Raw genomic sequence first — 17,974 nt, 5'->3', positions numbered from 1 at the left:
ACACTCAGGACACAGTAGAAAACTATAAACTTTCCATTTCAGGCCATGATAGGAAATATCTAAACATCTTCAAAGTTGCTCTTTATAAGACAGAAAACTTGCTAATGTTAAGAGAGAGGATTTTTAAAAAACATTAGTTCATATAAACAAAACTCTGATACTTACAATCATAAGGTCACCTGCATTTAAGGGACCAGCCTAAGTCCAGGGAAGTCCCTATTTTTGGTTCTAAATGATTATCTTTGTCCTCAACATTTCTCCTCTCTTTCAAGTTATGCCTTTTTCAAGGGCAGTAAAAAAAGAAAGAAAGAAAATATCACTAAGTCAGATTAAAAGTAAACAACCAAAACCTTCAATTAAAATCCTGTTGATAATTTTTAAGATTAGGATCTTTGTCTGAAATACTAATGGACACACAGAAGCTGCTCTTCAGGTGAGACAGGTTAAAAGTCAGTGACGATTCCCAAGCACAGAGCCAAGAACCTGTATAGTGAGCCAATTAGAACATGGGGACGGCTGCCCACACATGCAAATGGGAAACCGAGCAACCCTGTTCATGAAATAAATAGTGACTCCCACAAGGCAGTCAGCGCTGACATTGTTTTTGGGATATGTTCTCTTCACCTGTTAATGTCAGGTATAAATATTGTGTGTGGCAGGAAGTCTATGGGATTTGAAATAGCAGTCTGGAACAAAAGACCCATTGGATTGTATAAGTTCATTTTGACCAAAAGGATGGTAAAAATGTCCTAGAAAGGAAGGATAATCTGAGGATCAGAGTTTCTACAGAATGCTATCAATTCACTGCAGATATGTGACAAATAAGGTTACTCAGCAGAGGTTTGAATATTTATGCTATTCCTCATGGAGTTCAGAGGGAAGAGACAAGCTGCCTATATTTACTTTCCCTAAATAATAATGCTTATAATTAGAGTTGGTTGACATGAATAAGTAAAATAAAAGGTGATGGTCAGAACAAATGTCTTATTAGTGGAGCAATATACAATGTGATGTTGCCCTCTGACTTAGGCTGAGCAATATATGAGCAGGAGGATTTCATGACCACGAATGACTGAAGACTCACTGGACACCAGAGATGAAGGAACCTACTCTTGCAGCTTTTGAGTGCCAAGTGAGTGTTTTACTGACCTTGAATTCTGGGCATGGCACGAGGGTCTGCACAGGCCCCCTTCATCCAGAACCAACCTTGGCTCCACCCCTAACTCAAAGCCCTGCTCTAAAGATCCCAACACCTAGAGTGTTGGTAAAGCAGCAACCTTTCAGCACCTTTGTGAGAGGGGGTGTGGCAGACCCCACTGTTGCAGAGCAGCCTCTGTCTTGACTTGTCACGTGAGAAATCAAGCAGAAATGGGAAAGGGAGATTCTGAATCACCATCCCTCCTCCTTCACCTCTTCCTCTGCTTTTTTCTCCTTCCTACTCATTTTAATGTCCTCAGGACTGTGCTATTGCAAAGTGCTCTGTGAGATGTGGAAATGTTCTCTCCCTGTGCTGTGCAATATACAGGTTAGCCACAAACCCTGTGGAGCATTTCAAAGTGGCTGCTATGACTGAGGAACTGAATTTTTAACTTAATTTCATTTTAGTTAATTTACATCTAAATAACCACATGTGGCCTGCAGTTACTATATTGCAGAATGCTTTTATCTGCTGACTTAGTCTTTGTGCCAACTCTGTCTGTTCTTCACACATTCAACTCCTTTTCTCTACTGAAAGCACCCTATCTTTGCTCCAGTTTTCAATCAGCACCTCTTGGTCCCCTTTTCTTTGTGCAGTCCTATTGTCTCGGTTGGTCCAGTCCTCTTTCCTGACTTTTGTTGATCCTATTCTCTAATGTTAATGACTTAAGATGCTTTAAGGCAATATAAACCTCTCTCATTTCTTTTTAAAAAGATTTTATTTAATTTTCTTTAGAGAGAGGAATGGAGCAAGAAAGAGGGAGAGAAACACTGATGTGTAGTTGCCTCTCATGCGCCCTTCCACTGGCGACCTGGCCTGCAACCCAGGCATGTGCCCTAGACTGGGAATTGAACCAGTGACCCTTTGGTTCCCAGGCCGGCACTTGGTCCACTGAACCTCACTAACCAGGGCTAAACATTGTTTATTAGGTGTGCCTCCACATATGTCCCAATAGTTCTCACTCATTTCATGGAAATTTTATAAAATTTGTAGTGATTTTTCTGTTTGGAATTTCCCTGGTAAACTAACATATTTTCTCACAGGCATCAACCTTTTCCTGGGAAAGGATTTTCCTCTCCTTCATAAGGCACTGCAAACTCTCAAATGTCATCTCAAGTGTCTGCATTTCTACATTTGCTCACAGCCTGGGATACTGTGATGTCTTCCTGAAAGACAAAATAATCAGCATCTTTCACAGAAGGTGATGAATTCCAGTGATCTAGAATTTTTTGAGCCAAATAAAAGTAACTGATTGTCCCATTCCCTTTTATTTACACAGCACCCATAGCATGGATCATACACGTGTATTTCCATGCATATGCTTTTGTATCATATGTGAATCTCTATATTTGTATACACATTTTTTCTAATCTCACATAAAAATAAAGAAGAAATTGAGGTAAATATGTTAAGAACAATATAAAGAGAAATTTTGGTATTTGTTCCTAGGACATGGATTGTTTCTAGTACTTATGCACATTGTTCAACAGCATAAAAAAGATCCAGTCAGAAATGAAGGATGCTAATTGAAATAAAGAACAACTTATAGGGTAACAATATAGTGTGGATGAAGCTGAGAATCAAATCAATGATTTGGAACATAAGGAAGCGAAAACAACCAATCAGAACAACAAGAAGAAAAAAGAGTCCAAAAAATGAGGATAATATAAGCAGAATCTGGGACAACTTCTAGCAGTGTAGCCTTCACATCATAGGGATGCCAGAAGGAGAAGAGAAAAAGGAAGAAATCAGAAATTTATTTAAAAAAATAATGAAAGAAAAGTTCCTTAATTTTGTGAAGGAAATAGACATGCAAGTACGGGAAGCAGAGAGAGTCCTAAATAAGATGGATGCAAAGAGGCCCACTCCAAGACACATCATAAGTAAAATGCCAAAGGTTAAAGATAAAGAGAGAAGCTTGAAAGCAGAAAGAGAAAAGCAGTCAGTTAGCTACAGGGAAGTTCCCATAAGACTGTCAGCTGATTTCTCAAAAGAAACTTTGCAGGGTAAGGGATCAGCAAGAAATACTCAAAGTGATGACAAGCAGGGACCTAACAGCCAAGATTGCTCTACCTATTAAAGCTATCATTTAGAATCGAAGGGCCGGTGAAGAGCTTCCCAGACAAGAAAAAACTAAAGGATTTCATCATCACCAAACCATTATTATATGAAATGTTAAAGGGACTTAATTTAAGAAAAAGAAGATCAAAACTATGAACAGTAAAATGGCAATGAATACGTATCTACCAACAATTGAATCTAAAAACAAACTAAGCAAATAAGAAGAACAGAGACAGAATCATGGATATGGAGTGTTTTGATGATAGCCAGATGGGAGGGGAGGAATGGGTGAAGAGATGAAGGGATTCAGAAGTATAAATAGGTAGCTACAGAATAGCCATGGAGAAGTAAAATACAGCATAGGAAAGGAAGTATGCAAAGAACTTTCACATAGGACCCATGGACATGCACAAGGGTGTGGGATTGCCTGAGGGAGTGGGGGAGGCTGGGTGGAAGGTGGCTAGGGGGGAAAATCAGGAAAACTGTAATAGCATAATCATTAAAATGTAATTTAAAAAATAGATTATTCCTCAATGAGTCATATAAAAGTGTCTGTGTGTTGGGGGCTGCTGTTTGAGATTATAAGAGACTTTTAATATTTAATAATCAAATGCAATGTCTGATCTTTAACTAGATTTCTGATCAAAACAAAGCAGCTATAGAAATAATTTTGGGGATATTTAAAGACATTTAAATATGGGCTGTTAAGGGGTTACTATCAATTTTATTAGTTTATGTAGTAATATGTCTTCATTTTTAAAGATACATGCTTAATTATGTAGAGGCAAAATCTCATGATGATGAAAGTTTCTTCATGGTAATAATATGGCAAAATATTAACAATTGTTAAATGTAAGAGATAGTATATGGATTTCTCTTTTTTATTTGATAATTTTCATAATAAATGTAGGAATATTGCACTAAAGTACCAGTTGGCAAATTATACCCATGGGCTAAATGTAGCCCAAAGCCTCTTTCTTTCTTTCTATCTCCCCTTCCCAGTCCCCATCCTCTCCTCTTCCCTCCATTCCTTTTCTTCGCTTTCCTTTCCCTTCCTTTCTTTCCTTCCTTAACAAAACCGCACTCACATGCTACTGTATTATCATGGCTGCTTTCCCATGATAAAAGCAGAGCTAAGTAATTATGACAGGGAGCATGTGGTTTGCCAAGCTTAAAACAATTACTCATCTGACCTGTATAGAAAAAGCAGGCTGACTCCTGGACCAGATGAGTTGATTACAATATATCATATGAAAAATGACAAATGGGAAAAGTCTACAATATTGATCTAAAGAGTGTTCATAGAAATCTTATAGTTTTATATTTTCAGAGACTTTGTTCAATAGATTAGAATAATCTGCAGTCTAACTCTTCCTTCTTTCACACCAGCTTTAAGGAAAATCTTAAATTTATTTTTCTCTAATCATTTCTAGAACGTGTTAAACCATGTCACATCTTGAAATCTCTACAAAAAGAATATTCTTAAGTGAGGAATGCCTCAAATGATTTTGAGAACATTGGAGTCTCTTTAAATACTTAAATATTTTATAATAAAGTAAGAGAAATGAAAGAGACTAACTTACTATTGTCTGTTTCTTTAAAAAATGAAAAAATAATTTTAATTGAGCATCCTTTGCAAGTTCATTACTGTGATGGGTGCAGTGGAACATTCAAAGGAAATTTGAACTCTGCCCTTAAAGAAGTAACACTGTAGCACAAACATACTGAGATAGAAGTATTGCTACTCCCTCTGTAAGACTTCCCTACTCACACATCTACGTGTATCTGCTAACCTGCCAGTGATTGTAAGTGCGAGTTAAGTTCTTCCTTTTACTTAAAATAAATCAGCATCAGTTCAGTTCTACAATATTATTTTCTTTGGCTGACTTTATGCCTTGTACTATGCTAGGGACTAGAGTTATAAACATTTATGTATCCTGGCCCTTGCCCTCAAGTGGCTCCAGGTTAACTGAATAAGAAAGACAACAGATTTTTTCCCCCAACTTGCTAACTGGAAGCACGCATGGTGTGCTTTGGGAACCCTCAGTCCAGTGTTGTTGGAGGTCACATTAAATAAATTTTATACAGCAGATCTTCAAATAAAGTAAAAATAAAGTCATTTCACCATCATTTCATTAATGATGAGGAAATGCTATAGAAACTTTACTCTTGTTTATACAATGAACTTATGGTAAAATTCATTTGTTATACATCATCTCCCTTAAGGTTGCAGAATCTATTGACATTAAGTGAGGACTTATTCTACTGTGGAAGGTTACACCTTTATGACATGATAAAATTGATTTCTGAAATGCTCGATTTCTTCTTTTCTTTGCTGCTTACCTAAATCAACCAATGTTATACTTTCAAATTTATGTCTTATTTTGTCTCAACTTTGGCTTTCTGTCTCTGTTTCTGCTGCTATAGATCTGCTCGTGCTCCCCTCCACCTGGTGTTGCTGTGCCACACTTCTAATTGCACTTCTCACTCTTCCCTCCAAATCCTTTTTGTGTTTATTGTCCAGAGTAGTGTTTCTGAAATATCGCTTTCCATGTATCATGCCTCTTCTCAAGAAACCACAGTAACTCCATATTTCCTCCCAGGTCAAAATATCTTTATATTTCAGTGTCTATATCCTCAAGTTATTTACTATATCTGGTGGGGGCGGGGAATGAAATCACCTCCACAGTCTTAAGATTTTCTGCCATTGGTTCTCATCTTTAAAGAGTTTGCTTTCATGATGATGATACCAACATGATTTAGGGTAAGATATTGGTTGGTATTTGTCTAGAATATTTATTATTTAAGTGTATTTATAGTCTATGAACAAGTAAAATTTTTACTTTACCATGTTGTTGAGTGCAGTTTTAAAAAATAAATTCCACCTTCATTTCTTTTTTGAGCCCTAACAGGGATTGTTCTAGTTGACAGCAGAGATAACAATATGTAACAGAAGTTTCTCTCTTTACAAAGGCTATAATCTTGATTGGATCCTAAAGGGGTGATGAATCTCCTACATGCACATTGATGTATGTGCTGTAGGAAAAGCCTATATTGTTTTATGAGCCCATAAAAAAGGGAAATAATTTCCACATTATGTACATTAGAGACCATTCCATGGAAAAGGTAGCTTTGAAATTTTAAGGATGACTGCATTCTCAATAAATGAAGATATACATGAAAAAGAAGGCAGAAAGAAATATGTTCTTTCTTCAGGTCTAAAGGGAGTCAGATTGGATCTAAGTGTAAGATTTGTAAGAGGTAGCAGTGCTGATGAGTTAATACAATGTGGAGGACTTTGAATGCCCTCCTGAGGAATTTGGATGGTATCCTATATTAGACAAATAACCACTGTAGGCTTCATAGCAAGGTACAACCTAGTTAAAGTTGTGTTTGAAGAATTTTTCCTGGAAACTTTTTGATAAATTGAGAGAGAAGAGACACTAGGGAGAGAAAGATGAATTTGGAGACCAATTGAAATTGTCTCTAGGAATGTAAAGTGGTCCAATGTTAGAAAGTTTAATTACAATATTTAACCCTTATAACAACTACAATTTAAAACATGGCTTCCATAGTTTTTTTTAAAGCATGATAGCATACTTAGAAGACCCTATAGGCTCCATCAAAAACTACTTGACTTAATAAGTGAAATTGACAAAATAGTGGGATACAAAGTCAATATTCAGAAGTCAATGACATTTTTGTACATCAACAATGAAATATCAGAAAGAGAAACTAAGAAAAAAAATCCCATTTACTATAGCAACAAGAAAAAAAAAGTACCTAGGAATAAATTTAACCCAGGAAGTAAGAGACTGTACTGAGAAAGTATGGAACACTGAAGAAAGAAATTGAAGCAGATTCAGATAAATGAAAGCATATGCCATTCATGGGTTGGAAGAATTAACATAATTAAAATGTCCATACTACTTGAAGAAATCTATAGATTTGATGCAATTCCTATTAAAATACCAACTGTATATTTCACAGATCTAAAACAAATACTTCAAAAATTTATATGGAACCAAAAAAGACCCCAAATAGCCTCAGCAACTTGAGAAAGAAGAACAAAGTAAGAGATCACAATACCTGATATCAAACTATATTACAAGGCCACTATAATCAAAACAGTCTGGTACTGGCATAAGAACAGACACATAGATCAGTGGAACAGGATAGAAACCCCAGAAATAAACCCATGTCTCTGTGGTAAATTACTATTTGACAAAGGGGGCATGAGCGTACAATGGGGTAAGAATGACCTCTTCAACAAATGGTGTTGGGAGATCTGGACTGGTACATGTAAAAAAAAAATGAAACTAGAACACCAACTTACACCATATACCTGAATAAGCTCAAAATGGATAAAAAAAACTTAACTGTAACACCATAAATTTCCTTGAGAAAAACAAATGCAATAAAATGCAGATATGCAGATATTCCAAGCAACAATATTTTCACTGATACATTCAGTGAATGTAGGGCAAGGGAAATACGGGAAAAAAAATGGGACTACATGAAATTAAAAAAACTTCTGCACAGCTAAGAAACCATGATCAAAATGAAAAAGAAACCAACTGTATGGGAGAACCTATTTGCCAATGATACAACGGACAAGGGTTTAATCTCCAAAATATAAAAAGAACTCAGATGACTCAACACCAGGATGACAAACAATCCAATTAAAAAATAGGCAAAGGACCTGAATAAATACTTTTCTAAGGAGGACATATAAATGGCCCATAGACATATAAAAAATGCTCAATATCACTGGCCATCAGAGAGATGCAAATTAAAACCACAATGAGATATTACCTTATACCTGTCCAAATGGCTATCATCAATAAATCAACAAACAACAAGTACTACCCTCCCCATACAGTGTCACAACAGAGTGATATGGGTTGTCCCACACTGGTGAACACCTAAGGCTCCACCCCTTACTAAGCGATAGCCTCCTGAGACAAAAAAAAAATAGTTAAAATGAAAGAACAGATAAAAGCTCCAGAAAAAAATATAACTAAACAACAGATAGCCAACCTATCAGATACACAGTTCAAAATACTGGTAATTATGGTGCTCACAGAATTGGTTGAGTATGGTCGCAAAATAAAGGAAAAAGTGAAGGCTATGAAAAGTGAAATAAAGGAAAATGTACAGGGAACCAACAGTGAAGGGAAGGAAACTGGGATTCAAATCAACGATTTGGAGCAGAAGGAAGAAATAAACATTCAATCAGAACAGAATGAAGAAATAAGAATTCAAAAAAATGAGGACAGGCTTAGGAACCTCCAGGACAATTTTAAACATTCCAACATCTGAATCATAAGGGTGCCAGAAGGAGAAGAGGAAGAGCAAGAAATTAAAAACTTATTTGAAAAAATAAGAAAGTAGAACTTCCCCAACCTGGTGAAGGAAATAGACTTCCAGAAAGTCCAGGAAGCCCAGAGAGTCCAAAAGAGATTGGACCCAAGGAGGAACATACCAAAGCACATCATAATTACATTACCATAGACTGAAGATAAAGAGAATTCTTAAAAGCAGCAAGAGGAAAGGAGACAGTTACCTATAGAGGAGTTCCCATAGGACTATCAGCTGATTTCTCAAAAGAAATCTTGCAGGCACGAAGGGGCTGGAAAAAAGTATTTGAAGTCATGAAAGGCAAGGACTTACATCCAAGATAACTCGATCCAGCAAAGCTATCATTTAGAATGAAAGGGCTGATAAAGTACTTCCCAGATAAGATAAATTTTAAAAAGTTCAACATTGCCAAGCTCTTATTTATGAAATGTTAAAGGGACTTACCTAAAAAATGGAAGATCAAAAATATGAACAGTAAAATGACAACAAACACAACTATCAACAACTGAACCTAAAAAAGAAACCCAAAACAAAAACAAACTAAGCAAACAGGAGCAGAACAGGAACAGAATCACAGAAATGGAGATCACATGGAGGGTTATCAGTGGGGAGGTGGAGAAGGAAGAATGGGGAAAAAGGTACAGGGAAGAAGAAGCATAATTGGTAGGGACAAAACAGACAGGGGGAAGTTAAGAATAGTATAGGAAATGGAGAAGCCAAAAAACTTATATGTACGGCCCATGGACATGAACTGCGGGGGCGGGGAGGGGGGGCGGGGGCGGGGCGGGCAAGAATCCTGGAGGGAAGAGGAGTATCAGGCAGAAGACAATAAATGGGAGAGAAAATGGGACAACTGTAATAGCATGATGAATAAAATACACTAAAAAAATTGCAAAGTGGAGGAAATCACTTAGGAGAGCAGGAAGAAAAGACATGAAATTAACTGAAGAGACAATTTGCATACTTACCTTTGTTTGGGAAAGGAAGAGAAAAGTCAGCAAAACAGCCAGAAAAAAGGTCCTTCAAAGAAGTGGTAGAACCAGTTTGGACCAATGTAATTTACATCAAAGGAAGAATGTTGAGGTGAACAGGTTCCAAAACAGTCCTGAAGACAGGAGGAAAACAAAAAAAAGTGCAACATTCTCCTGATTTCTTCCCCCACAATCTGGCTCTTACTCTCTGTCCTTTTGCAGACATATTCTTCTCTAGCACTCATTTGATGCACCGTTTCATTGTATGCATGCCCTGCATCCACACTCCTCTTCCCTGTCTGCAGTCTCTCATTGGTCTCATGCAAGAACAACCTGCAAGTGGATCTGTCTCGTCCAGGCTCATTTGATTCTGAACTCTGGACCTCCACATCCAAATCCAAAGCCTGCCTGAAATCTCCTCTTGAAAGTTTCAATTATAGTTCAAATTCAACATGCTGACAATTTATGTTCTTAGAAAGGGTTCTTTCCCTTTGATCAGGCAGTAAGACTGCCCATTTATCTAGTTGTGTAAGTCAGAAACTCAAGGGATATTGTCTATACATTTTACCCTTACCCTTACATTTCCAATCCAGCACCAAGTTTTATTAATTTTACATCTGAAACATCTCTCTCAAATAATTTCCTTTTCTCCATCTGACAATCATTGTCTTTGCCAAGTGCTTTTTGTGCCTCACCTGGATTGCTACTGTTAACTTCCTGAAAGACCTGCATCTGTTCTGGCCAGTCTCCAATCTGTCTACTATACTAGTGATAGAAAAAGTATTCCCAAGAGCAAACCAAAGCATATCATCTCCTTAAATATACTCTCATTGTCTTTTAGACAAAAACAGGAACAAAAATCAGGGTCCTTGTACATCTTCTTTTTTTGCAATTATCATAGTTGCAAGTTTACGTGTATATTATGTTGCTATCACTCTCTGTCCTTACTGCTAGAATGTGATGCCCATGAGAATAAGAACCATATCTTTTAAAAATCCAAATTGGCCCTGGCTGGCGTAGCTCAGTGGATTGAGCACGGGCTGCAAACCAAAGTGTCGCAGGTTCAATTCCCAGTCAGGGTACATGCCTGGGTTGCAGGCCATGACCCCCAGCAACTGCACATTGATGTTTCTCTCTCTCTCTCTCCCACTTCCCTCTCTAAAAATAAATAAATAAAATCTTTTAAAAAATCCAAATTGTATTCCTGACACCTAACACATGATAGTGTCAATAAATATTTTTGAATTAGTAAACAAAGAAATGAAAGCAACATGGAGTGTCAGGAAGGAAAGGTGTCATCTAAGAGAATAAAGCCACAAATTTTGAAAATGGATGATGATTAATGAATTCCAGAGATACCTAGGCTACTGTTAAGTGGGTATTGACAAGAGTATCCAAAGAGAAAGACTATGGAGTTTGCTCTAGAAAAGAGAAAAATGAGGACTAGGTCCCCTAAGTGATTAATTCTGAAGAAATGCGGGATATAAATGTCTAGAGGTCTGAATGAGGTCAGAGACGTTTATTAGAAGTAAAAGAATAAGATTTCTGGAAGCAGAGCTGGTTGTTGTCCTAAAAAATTTGTGTTACGATTTAAATGTTAGAAGTGGAACAGTTTCTCAAGGCTTAGCGTGTGGCCATAGGAATTGTCGTTTATAACAGTGTGATTCATATTGTAGATATGAACAGGCTTCCTGAGAAGTTAAAACTTCTTGAAGTTGGGAAATATGTCTTCTTCCCTGTACTTCCCTGGCATTGCTTGGGACCCTTTATACACACAATAAATATTTTAAGTCCTATTGAATCAAAGGCCCATTTTCCAGAAATTCTGCCACCTTAGTTTTTATAGCATGTTTCTAGTCTCCATGTCTGTAGAAACTCTCTTTCATCCCAACTTTTGAAAAACAATTAGTATTAGTTGCATTCAGTTCTTCATCACTTGATCTCAAACAGTGATTTATTTTTTATTATTGAGTATTTCAAGAATAAATTTGTGGTTGTTATCAGTGAGTAGTATATATCTTTCGGCAATTATGACACAGTTACAATGAGAAACCTGGCAACAGGTTTTTAAAACATGTTTCAATTTCTTGGGAGGGTTTTCTAGCACAAGCAACTACAAACATCATCAAAATTCCATGATATAATCAACCTGGTACTATGAAAAGCTGATGACTAACTTCTGGAACTGCACATGCAAGTAGTCAAGGGTGTATATTATATGTCGTAGAATCAGATGGACTTAGACTCAAGGAAAAGAACACTCAGTAAAATCTGCATATATTCAGGGATATTAATTGAGAAGTATAAGAGAAATGCCCAATTCTATTAGGAATCTTGTATCAATATTATATCATCAACTTTTATTTCAGACTAATTGCATCAAAGAGTAACAACAGGAACTTAATAAAAGTTTCACCATCAAAAATACTTACATTCAGAAATATTAAATTTGATGATAATCAATGCTTTGCATAATAAAACATAATGGAAAACTTTTTCACAGTGTTTTTAAAATGTCAATTTTTAGGCCTTATTTACACTTACCAAAGCCACATTTTTAGAGTATGTCTTCCAGAAAGCTATATTATTAGTAAGTGCCAAAAGTGGATTAGATATAATAAAGGTTGAGAATCTCTGATATATAGGCTAAGTTAATAAGATTTTATTCCTAAATTGTCTTGATGACTATATCACAACTATTATAGAACAAGCAAGGACACAGTGATCCTGGAGGTATCGTATTATTTATTTAAGTGATTTATGCCAGTTTCTGACATTTTCAGCAATGGTGAACAACCTGAGTATTTCCGTTAATCTGGAGACATTGCTTGGCATAGAGGGAAAGGAACAAACTTTGAAGTCAGAGAAACAGTTTAAATTCTGGATCTTCTACTGCATGGCCTTGACTCAACCAATCACTGTCCCTGTGTTTCAGTTTTTTCATTTGAAAAATGGAGATAATGATATCTGTTTAGTATCAAGGATTTATGGGAATTCAGTTAGAGGCTTGGAAATCATGGTTGAGTTTGTGGATCTTCAGGTAAAGTTCAACAGAGATTAAATTTAGCCTGTGGTGATAAAGTGTTTAGTAATCCTAATATAACTAAATTGATGGACTGTGGGCAAAAATAGATTATTGTTTTAAAGTTATTCGATGGCTGATGGGTTGATTCATTCATACTTTTGTCCTAACACAAACTGAATAATCTAGAACTGGAAGACAAGTTTCTATCACATGGCTACTAGTAATCTATGTGGACTTGTGTATTCTAGAGCAATGTGAAGTAGGTCTTAGTAATACTAATAATCTTATAAAAAGTTAGAATTTATTAATAGGCATGAGATAATATGGCAATACTCTTAAGTTTCTTTTGGGCTTCAAATATCTTTCCCAGGTAGCTGTGGTCATTTTACCCAATGATGACAACACCTTTAAACTCCTACTGAAGTCCAAGTATGTCATATATGTCATAGCCTGGATGACACTCAAGTGTTGATATAAATTCAGAAATGATTTGTGTACATAATCAAAAATATCCAGTGAGAGTGGATATGTAAGTTTTGAAGTTATATAAAACTAACATTCTGTGAGAATATTAAATTGAATGAAGATTATGAGGCTATAAACTTTATACATGAAAATAAAACATGTTCTGATAAAGGTTTTAAGTAACTCTAAATGTATACTTCTATGTTTTGTAGTTTTTCAGTGCTGATTCAGTTAGATAAGGAAACATAAAGAGAGGTTAATAACATGTAGCAGATATATCTGGAATTCAGTGTAAAAATTAGCTCAAGATGGTACATACCATCTCGAGAATACATATGACATGTTTAGTTCTTTTTAAATGTTGCTTGAACTACACGGCATATTAAAAAAGAGTGAATCATGTCAATTGCCATCAGAGGACCCATGTTTTTACATGACTGAGTTTTATTTCTTCCACATGGTAGAGATGCACTGCAGGCCACACAGAAGTGCAGAAAACCCCGAATCAAGTTTTACTTCCCTGTCATGGCTCCATTAGTATTAACACAACAAAAAAGTTTACAAATGCTATGGAGAGCTCTTGCCCAGCAGCACTGTTTTCACCTGTTTTTCTCACTGTGATTTCGAATCTTGCTCTATAACTACCGTAGCACTGTAGCACTGAGTTGTGCATCTTAAATGACGTTGTGAGCTCTCTGGTGGTGGGAATTGAACCTAAATCACAACTGCTGAGAAAAAGTGTACTGGGATCCTGGCTGATTAGCATATTGTACTGTACTGTACTTTGTGATTTGACTTTGGGCTGTGCTAGTGGAGGCAGATCCAAGGGTCTGGCCAAAGTGATGGTCAGAGGAGCTCCTCATGTGGCCAATGGTGGCTGTCCTCCCCATGCTGCTACTCAGGCCCCCACCTCCTTCCAGACTACTCAGCATGATGCCACCACCACTTATTCCAGCTTCACTGCCAACAAAGCCACTGCTGAATGTGCCACTGCCTCCAACTATCCCGGCTGGGCCACTAATTCCAGTTACACCAGAGCCAGAGACAACCCTCTCTGTCACAATCATGTTGTGGGCATTTGATAAGTCGGGATGCATACCTAAAGTGCCCACCATGCCAGAAGTGGGTCGGATTACTCTTTCTGTCACTACCACATTTGAAGACTCTCTAGGGTCAGGGATGGTCAAAGTGGTGGGTAGACTTGAACTTGGTGCTATTACCCTTTCTGTCACTATAATGTTGGAGCCATCTCTCAAGTCAGGCATCTCTAACATTCCATGGAAATCAGCACCAGAGATCGGGCCGACCACCCTCTCTGTCACCACCACGTTTGAGGCATGTCGGTTATCATGAATGTGGACAGAGGGCTTCAGAGTGCCAGAGGTGGCATAAGACTCTGTCACAGTGACATTACCATAGCCCAGAGGATCAGGAATAGGCATAGGATGCTGTACACCAGGTCCCGAGGGGTAGGTGCTTTCAGAAATGACTGTGGTAGTGCCGTAATGTGGGGAGATGGGTGGAGGCACGCTAGTAAGGGGGCTCTGTTTCTTGTGGAGGGTAAATGGGTCCAGTGCTCTCAGGTGGCCATGAGGGATCAGAGTCTGGATATGGTTCAACATTTTTTCCCAGGGTGATATCTGCCAACTTCTTAAATTTAGGCCCCAGAGTATCCAAGAAGTTGTCATCCAAGTCTTCTCCAAAGAAGCTACAGCAACCCACAGAGCCAGCGGGGGAACCTACACCTTCAATATCATATATGAGCAAACAGTCATTGGATGGGCGTCCTTCTTCTTCATTTGCATAAGCATGTGCTTTCTAAGTTGGTAGAGGAAAGAGAAAATGAAATTATGAATACATATTTAAGAGTAATGGAAGTCCTTATCATTATTTTTTTTACATGACATTACCAAAGGGGGGAAAACCCACAAAATTCTAACATCTACTAGAGATGCTCTAAAAATCATATAATAGCATGAAATAATATGCTTAGAAATTATTTTAACTGTCATTCCAATAACATTTTGACTTTTAAAATTCATTTAAATAGACTTTGTATTAGTGTACTATGGACACAATAGCACATAAGAAATAGCATGAATTATTTTGTAACAAGTTAGAAGGAGGTAATTAAAAATGCTGAATTTGAAGTTCAACAAATTGTGTATTGCTTTGGTTTATTTATAAAAAGTAGGTGATTTGAATTCATTCATGATTGTGCTTTCCTTTCCTCACTGGGCAGTTATGACGAATCTGGGAAATTTATTTCAGTGTGGCTCTTTCAGCAAAACAGCAGAAAAATTTAACGCTGGATCTATGCAATTTTTGGATTTAAAACTGAAGGTGGCCAATGACAACTTTTACAAATAGAGTCTCCTTCAATTCAACGTGCAAGCCCACAGACATGTGTATTTATAGTCCATCTTTGGTGTTCGTGATAATGGACTGCAAATTTTCAGGTTAAGTATCAGAAATGCATTTATTAGAAAAAAACTCATTGAGCCATTTCATTTACAAATAGTTTTTGAGCCCTCACCATTTGCAATACATTCTATTAGGAACTTAGCAATGAGGTAATGAACACAACTAGATAAAGTCCTTTCCTGGCAGGGCTCACGTCTGAGTAGGATGAGGCAGACAGCACAGAAACATGTTTGTCAGGAGGTGGTGAGAGCAGGGTACAGGGACAGAAAGTGATGGGGGCTGCTCTTTCAGGTAGAATGGTCAGGGATGGCATCTCCAGAAGTGATGTTTGATCAGAATTTGAATCACAGGATGGTGAGTAAAGCAGATAGAATGATCTGGGCAGAAGGAGCTGTAAGTGCAGAAGCTGGGAGGCAGAACTGTACTTTTCATGAAAATATATTAATTTGTTGGGACCCAAATAGGTAGCATTCTTATGGATTTCAGCAACAGACCTCTTACTATTATCCACTGGGATTTGAAAGGCTTTTACTTAGTATATTATTTCAAAATATCAGCCATCATCTAAATGCTTAGGAGAGTTCATGAAGGCATTTTAGGCTAGAATGTACAAGGACATGTGTGTATCAGAGAGAGTAAATTCCTTAAAGCTTAAGTACCACATGGCGTGTTACCATAGGAATTCTGTCTCTACCTGAGGATGGCAAAATTAATTCTTACTGGTTTTTAGAATGTTCTAGAATTGTGCTACAGCTCTTGAAAACACTGTTATGGAATGTTTATTTTGTGCCTTGAACTGAGCTACGTAATAGCAATATAATATGGAGAACGTTTATTTGAGGCACCAAAAAGTGTGGTAACACATAAACCTACATATTTTAGCAATGTTATTTTCTATGAAAAGTATAAACCAAGTATAGATGGTCCCTGGCATATGATGATTCAACTTAACAATTTTTTATTTTATGATGGTGTAAAAGTGATGTGCATTCAGTAGATTAGGGCTAGGCTAATGTAGGATATTTGGTAGGTTAGGTGTATTAAATGCATTTTCAATTTTAAATTTTTTTCCTACTAATGATGGGCTTAAGGGGATAGACCCTATTGTAAGGTGAGAAGAATATGTATTACAGAAATACTGATAAGGAAACACCAACCCTATTTTCAATGAAGCAGTTAACAATAAAACTTCAGAGGCAGTGATATTTGAATGGGGTTTAGAGATGAGTATGAGTTTATGAGAGTGATGAGCAAATAAAAGCATTCTAGTACAGGCATAGCATAAGCAAAGACATGGAGGACAATAGACTGGTGTAAAGAAAGCAAAGGCACTTGGCAAGTGCCATTGGTAGTAATGAATAATTGGAGATGAGAGGACAGGGACCAATATGTGAATAAACTTATTTGCCATGTTGGACTTCATGCCATAGAGAAAACACAGCTAGGGGACATTGGCTGTATTTAGGTGGGGGAGTACCAGGTCTCAATCAGAGTTTTAGCTGTACTATTTAGCAGCACTATGCATCTCCAGGCATAATGACTTGAGGCTGGAAGCCCAGGTGGAGATGCCTACCAAAGCCCCATAAGGAAATGGTGGGAGCCTGGGGCACAGCAGTGGGTCTGGGATGGACAGGAAGGCATGGGGGTTGGAGCCCTTACCTGACAGAAGTAACTTTCCATGAAGTCCATATTCAGACCTCTTTCTCTACATTCCCTCATAGAATTTCTTCTTAATGTTCCAGAATATTCTTGACATGTCTCATGTGCTTGTGGTGTTTTAATTCCATCGATTAGTTCAAATCCTCTCATTCTTTCTTCTTCTCCCATATCTTGCATTTCTCTTCCACAATACTCATTTGTGTAAACCCCTGAAAGTATGAATCAAATAAAATTTACTTCATGTAAGGTATTATAGACTGAACATCAGTACCTTACTTTAATGGATGGTTCCTTCATTTAAGTATGCATTTATGAGAAAGGAAAAAATGAAGGTGAAATTTAAATACAAGAATAATAAATGTGATATTGAGTTCAAAATAATATTATTAACTAATCTGTTAATTATCTTGTTGATTATTTTTTGATAGTTATAAGTTGTAGTAGAAGAGAGGGCTTGCAAAAAGCATAGAGGTAACGAAAACCTATGCTTTAGAGATTACGTTATTTATTTATTTATTTTTATTTTATTTATTTTTAAGTAAATTTTTTTCAAGTACTGTTTACCTTCAATGTTATTTTTTGTTAGCTACAGACTTACTACATCATATACTTTAGGGTTTCCTCTGATATTTCCAGTATCTAGCAGGCACCACACACAGTTATTAGAATGTTTTAACTTTAAAGTAACAGCTTGGGGGAATTATCCTAAATTCTAAAAGTGAAACAATATGAGAACACCCCAATGTACTAGAAACACAGAGCCTCCAGCAAAGGCCCTGAACGATGGCTTTCAGAGAATCAGCCATGGCC

General features: G+C 37.0%; 1 pseudogene; it reads right to left on the bottom strand.

Moving 5' to 3' along the window:
* Positions 1-13,522: 13,522 nt before the first annotated feature.
* The window catches only part of LOC123826171, a 38,111-nt pseudogene continuing 33,659 nt past the window's right edge, over positions 13,523-17,974 (bottom strand).

This window comes from Phyllostomus hastatus, unplaced genomic scaffold (assembly GCF_019186645.2).
Source record: "Phyllostomus hastatus isolate PE091 unplaced genomic scaffold, TTU_PhHast_1.1 phas_contig_80, whole genome shotgun sequence".
NCBI lineage: Eukaryota > Metazoa > Chordata > Mammalia > Chiroptera > Phyllostomidae > Phyllostomus > Phyllostomus hastatus.
Note: the sequence above shows the minus strand (reverse complement) of the source record. Positions and strands in the feature narration are given on the sequence as shown.